A 6326-nucleotide genomic window follows, 5' to 3' on the forward strand; every position below is an offset into this window, starting at 1 on the left:
GGGCAGATCACGAGGTCAGGAAACCGAGACCATCCTGGCTAACACGGTGAAACCCCGTCTCTACTAAAAATACAAACAATTGGCCAGGCGTGGTGGCGGGTGCCTGTAGTCCCAGCTACTCGGGAGGCTGAGGTTGGAGAATTGCATGAACCCGGGAGGCGGAGCTTGCAGTGAGATCTCACCACCGCACTCCAGCCTGGGTGACAGGGAAACTGTCTCAAAGAAAACAATGGAGGTACACACATACATGCCACGTTCTTCTCTCAGGGAGACGGGCCCTTTTTTAAGATTCCAGATGTAAATGTGGTTGTCACCCTGCTTTTGAGAGGATGGGCTGTGTTTTAAGCATGAACAGACTTTCCTCCATGCACCAAGGATGCACCATGGGGGCAGTGCTGCCGCCGCCTCCCCAGTCTCTGCTCAGGGTGGGGCAAGGGGAGCTCAGTTGTCTCCCATATACACCGTCAACAGGCCAGGTGCTCAGAAGGAGGCTTCCAGGACTCGCTGGAGGCATTCGTTAGCAGGGTAGGCAGTGCCTCGTGCTGGTAGGCATCCAGCAGTAAGGGGGTCTTGCACTTCACTCCCTGGGCCCAGCCCCAGACAGAGGGGAAAGAGACACCTGTATCGTAACTTATGTATATTTATAGACACACAGAGACTCTGCAGTGCAAGGTGCAGAACTAGAAGGAATCATGGAAATAAGAGGGAAGACATTTGGTTATGACTGGCAGAGCCACCTCAAGCCTCAGCATTTCCTGCCGGAGCCTTCACTGACCAGACTCCTCCAGGGTCACTGCCACTGCCACTGCCTTGCCCAGCTCATGACAGGGCAGACAGTGACAGAGCCTCAGAACAACCTCCCACTCCTTCCTCCCCAGCCCAGGGGACAAGCTGTTCATGAGTTTCCCAAGCCTGAATGCGGGAACACAGAGGTGACTGAGCAGAAAGGGGGACAGGAACAATGGCCGCGGGTGAGCAGATATTGCGGGGCACCCCAGCAGCCCTTTCCACCTTAAAGAGGACGGCCATGGGTGTGCGGATGCTCCCGCGTGACCCAGCCGTCCTTTCCACCTTATAGGGGAATGGCCACGGGTGTACGGATATTCCCGGGTGCCCCAGAGCCCTTTTCACCTTAAGGAGATTTTCACAGTCTCATATCAGTCTCCAAACTATTCAGTGAGGTTGGAGGCGTATCACTGTGGACCAACACTGATTGGCACCAAGTAAGGGCAATTTTATAACCATGTCTCAACCATGAAACAATCAGGTCTTTGGCCATCTGGTCTAAGCTTTTTCTATAACAAAGTTGGATAATTAAGTTGAACTTTGGTTTTCCAAAGCTTGTTACAGAAACCACATCTTCCTAGGTGTGGCTCCGTGGTGTCACGTGCACACATCAGTAGCCAGGCTTGCCAAGACTCACGGCACATTACACGTTCACCTGAGAAGGCTGCTCAATCACTGAGGGCTCTGGCGTGCTCTGAAATGAATTTGCCACTTCGGCCTACACTCTACTCCCTTGTTTGGTTAAAGAAACCCAAAAAGCAGAATTTGTTTTGGCCAATCGCCTGCTGACCCAACTGCAGAGGTGTTCATTAGAGTACTTTCATTGCATCATAGAAAGCAAAGTCATAGAGATCAATTCATAATTACCACTCCAAAGGTTTAGTAAATCTCCAGATAATCAGGCAAACATTTTAAGAAGCTACATTAAGCTTTACAATACTCAAAATTTCAAACTACATCCATGCTTCAAAAAACCACCATTCCCATTTTAGATGGCCAAATGCATATGAGAAAGAAAGAAACGTGCTGAGCGCATTTTTTGGGTAATCTTATGGAGAAACTGCCACTTTAAAAATGGCTCCAGTTCCTGGCTCCAGATGGGTGTGGTGGGTTGCCTCACTCAATTTCAACTCCACCTGAAGCTGGGACACTAGAAATCCATTCCCAGACTCCAGGGCACAAGAATTCCCACTTCTGGAAACAGCCTGGAATGCAGACCTGTAGCAGAGAATTCTTTCCTGCCCATCCTAACCGTCCTCTGTGGAAGGCAACAGTCAAAGACAAGTCCACCCCCCTAGGCGCAACTGCACCACGAAGAACCATTTCAAGGTGGGAGGTGATTGATCAGTGGGAACAGGCAGTTTAGCTAATCACTTATAAGGCAGAGATGGGGGGTTTGAAGGCCTGTGTCTGGCCTTGTCCTCGGTAAATGGTCATCCGCCAGTCAGCCTAAGCCACATGGGAAGGGGCTTCTTGCAGTAAAAGTGGGGGCCTAGTTGTAGGGAGGGGGAATGTCTTAACCACCACTGTTTTACAGGATCACAGGGCTCAGGAAATATTCAGTATTATCACACACCAAGGTTTTTACAGTCTGAAGAAAAGTACAGTCCTAAGGTGTCAGTTCTCAAAGCCTCGAGTTCCTCCTGCTAAGATTCCCCAGAGGGTCTCCACTTCTTGCACCGAACCACAACTTGCACAGGCACCTTCGTCTTCCTCCTGCAGCAAATGCAGATGAGAAGGCTGTGGCTCTGCTGCAGTAATGATGCCATGCAGCCCTAACACCACAGCAGAGCAATGGCTCTGGCCTGAATGTCCCCAAAACCTCATGCTGAAACCATCTCCGGTGGGATACATTAAGAGGTGGGGCCTTTGGGAGGTCCTGCTCTCAGGACTGGGGTTGGTGTCCTTGTTGGGAGATGGAGGAGCCCTCCTGCTCCTCCACCATGTGAGTCCCGATGAGACGCCTGCTGCCACGCAAGACCCTGTGAGGTGCTGCCGTCTGTATGCCACAGGCCCTGGAACACCAGATGTGCAGGTGCCTTGACCTTGGACTGCCTTGACCTTGGACTTTTCCGCCTCCAGAGCTGTGAGCAATAAATGTCTCTTTACAAATCACCCAATCGACAGTAGCCGGACAGAGAGACAGTAATGTCACAACATGAGTCGCTTTCTCAGTGGGCCAGAGGCCTTCCCATGAGCCACCACTGTAAAGCAAGAACTCCCTGGAGGATGCAAAGGGGTTCACAAGGAATTCTACCCAGCACCAGGGTGTCTGTCCTTTCTCGTAGGAAGATAGCTGAGCCATGGCAGGAAACTACGGGGTGGGTGGGGCTGGACAGTAATGTGTCACCTGCTCATCTGAGCCTCAGTCTCCTGCCTCTCATCATGACAGCGGGGGTAACCCGCTCACCTGAGCTGTTGGGGGAGGTAAGAGTGCTGGGTGATTAACAATTGTTAGCTCCACAGAAATTAGGCAAAGAATCCGCCCCTACGTCTTATAAAACCAAACCAGCCCAGGAATTCCACATCACTACTAATTTGCATGGGAAAATGCTGGATTCTCATAAGTTCTGGCATGTCATTTGTATTGATAAAGTTTGCAGAGTTGTCATATACTAAGTATATAAAACAGAAAAGTAAATCATGCAATTTGGAGGTTGAAGCAGGAGAATCACTTGAGTACAGGCGGCGGAGGTTGCAGTGAGCCGAGGCCGAGCCACTGTACTCCAGTCTGGGTGACAGAACAAGACTCGGTCTCAAAAAAGAAACAAACAAACAAAAAAATTGGCTGCTTCATGCTAGTAAAGTGGGCAGATTCTACATGCCAACTCTTATTCAAAGGTCGCCTAACACTGACTCAGGAACTCTGGCCCTGATGTGCTTGGAGTTTTAATGCTAACAGTGTTAAAGACCACTCCCCCAGGAGCTCTGAACAAGTACTCCAGGTATACACTGAACAAGACCACACACTCTCTGACCGAAATCTAACTTCACAGACCCAAACTACAGAACCACAGAAGACACTGCTTCTGTCCAACTTTGTGTTCTGCCGTCGTTTGTGTCCGTTATTTCCTACAAACCATCTCATTAGAATTTAGGGCACACAAAAGGCCGATACAACAGGGTTACTTTTCAAAGGTTTGGAGGTGAAGAACAGATACACTGCATTAACTTCCTATTGCTGCTGCAACAAATTACCACAAACGCAAACCTCCTCTCAGCCCTGAAAGTCAGGAGTCCCAGGGCTGAAGTCAAGGGGTCAGTAGGTTGTGTTCCTGCCTGGAGTCTCCCAATTCATAGAGGCCACCATGCAGCTTGGTTCACAGCCCCACACCCCTCTGACCACTGCCCCAGCCTCAGCCCTGCACCCCTCAGGCCCCTGTCCCACCCTTGGCCCATGCCCCTCCGGCCCCTACCCCACCCCCGCCCTCAGCCCCACAGCCCTCTGGCCTCTATCTCATCCTCAGGTCTCCTCCTCTGAGGCAGACCCTCGTACTCCCTCTCATCAATGCACATGTGAGGACGCTAGACCCCACCTGGACAACCCAGGGTCCTCCCCCATCTCACTGTCCGTTACAGTCACATCTGCAAAGCCTCTTTTGCCATGTAAACTTCATTATACTAACAGTCATTTAACAAGTCCATTATAATGATGTAAAAATTGGCATTGTTTTCCTCCTAATGAACAGATCAGTCACCCATGTAACCTATAAATATTTAACTATTAAATATACAATACTGTAGGGGACAAAGATGAGGAAGACGGTTCCTTCCTGAAAGATGACTGGACCCTAGATGGAGGGATGAACATTCTGAACAGAATCAACCTAACTCAACATTTGAGTCCGAGAGGCCAAGCAGTAAGACTTTCAAAAAAGCAACCGGAAAGTCTGTACCGTGCCTGTAGTTCACAGCGGAGCCTGGCGTCATGAGCGCGAGCGTGCGGACATGCATACCAGGCCCAAGTTTAAGATCAAATATAAAGAGCTTTCAACTGTAGTATTTAACTAGATCTTATTACACAATAGCTTCTTGATTACAGTTTGTCCAAAAAGTTCTCTGTAATTAAAGAAATTAATTTTCCCCTAAAAAACACTTCTCCATCTATCGTCCCATAAAAACTCAATGGGTATATTAAAGAAAAAAGACAAATGTTCGACTTCGGGGGTTTGCCTATGACTTGGATAAGCATGATTTTCTTCTGGCCAAGCAGGGAGCAGCTGGACCAGACTGGAGGGAAGGAAAAACAAATTTCCACTCTGACCTCGTTTGGGCACCAGTCTTCGCTGTCAGAATGTGGGTGTGGTGCTTCCCACACACCAGCCTCTGACAAAACTCAGCCCAAGGGTGTGGGAAAAGGCCGTCTACTTCTGAAAAATCTATAAAGTACAGACACATCAAAAGCTTCAGAGGACTGTAAAGTGCCAAGGAGACCACTGCACCCTCGGAGTTTATAGAAAATGGTCAGCATCACACGTGCCTGAGGTCCAGGTTCAGCTCCCAGCTGCCGCGACACCGTGAGCACAGTCCTGGCTTCCCCTCTGATGCAGAGAGCTGGAAACTCCGCTGGCAGCACTCAGAGCTCAGAACATTCTAGATGAAAGCAACGTGTTCCTTTTAAAATGGGGAACCGGGGCAGCACAACTGAAGCTCTACGACTGTCTCAACTACTGGGTTTTGGGGTAGCATTAGGAAATCGTGAGAATCTAAATCTCAATTTCATACAGATTCCAAACTCACTGCAGGTTCCAGAATTTCCTGAAGCATTCTTCCACTTTATCACTCAGGATTCCCTTGCCAAAGCTAATAAAGTCTAAATTCCTTACGGAAAAGCCACCATAAGCACCACCACAAATAAGATTAACTGACGCCCGCCCTTTGCACCCAACCTATAAACTCTTACTCACACAAGACTGTGCTGGAGGCAGCTCTCAGCTGAAGGCGAATCCGTGAGACTTCATTATCCCCATTTTGGATCGAGTGTGAAGACTGTCAGCAAACCAGGGCCCCAGTGTGAAGCAGAGAACAGATTCTCTGACACCTGCCTGAACATTTTCTTCCCACCTGTCTTGAATATTGAGCACCCTCAGAGCTACTGAGTCACCCACATTTGCAGGTCATTTATCCAGCCACCAGGATAACATAATTATGCGATAAAAATGCCTTCTCAGGGCTTTGTCATACTCAACAAGGCAGCTCAGAAGGCTTGGTAAGCCCAAGAAAGGGGGAAGCGTCCTCCAAATAGACAAAGACCAAGGAAAACCGTGCAGAGACTCTCTCAAGAGAGAGCAGAAACAGAGCCCGCTGTAGCCTTTCAGGCCCTGCTGGCCACAGCCCTGAGTTAGGCGGCACCATATCCACAGATGCAGCCTGCTGGGCCCATTTGAAAGGTCCCGCTTGCGAGACACTCACCCCCACTTCCAGTTTCTGCAAGACCCACTGCAGCCCCACTCCACCCTGGGGGCCGAATGTTCAAGTTTTCCCGGCGAGACCCCTCAGAGCCTGCACAGCGTCTGAGACTGGGAAGCACCAAGATCCAG

The sequence above is a fragment of the Macaca nemestrina genome, chromosome 13 (assembly GCF_043159975.1).
Source record: "Macaca nemestrina isolate mMacNem1 chromosome 13, mMacNem.hap1, whole genome shotgun sequence".
In the NCBI taxonomy this organism is placed as follows: Eukaryota; Metazoa; Chordata; class Mammalia; order Primates; family Cercopithecidae; genus Macaca; species Macaca nemestrina.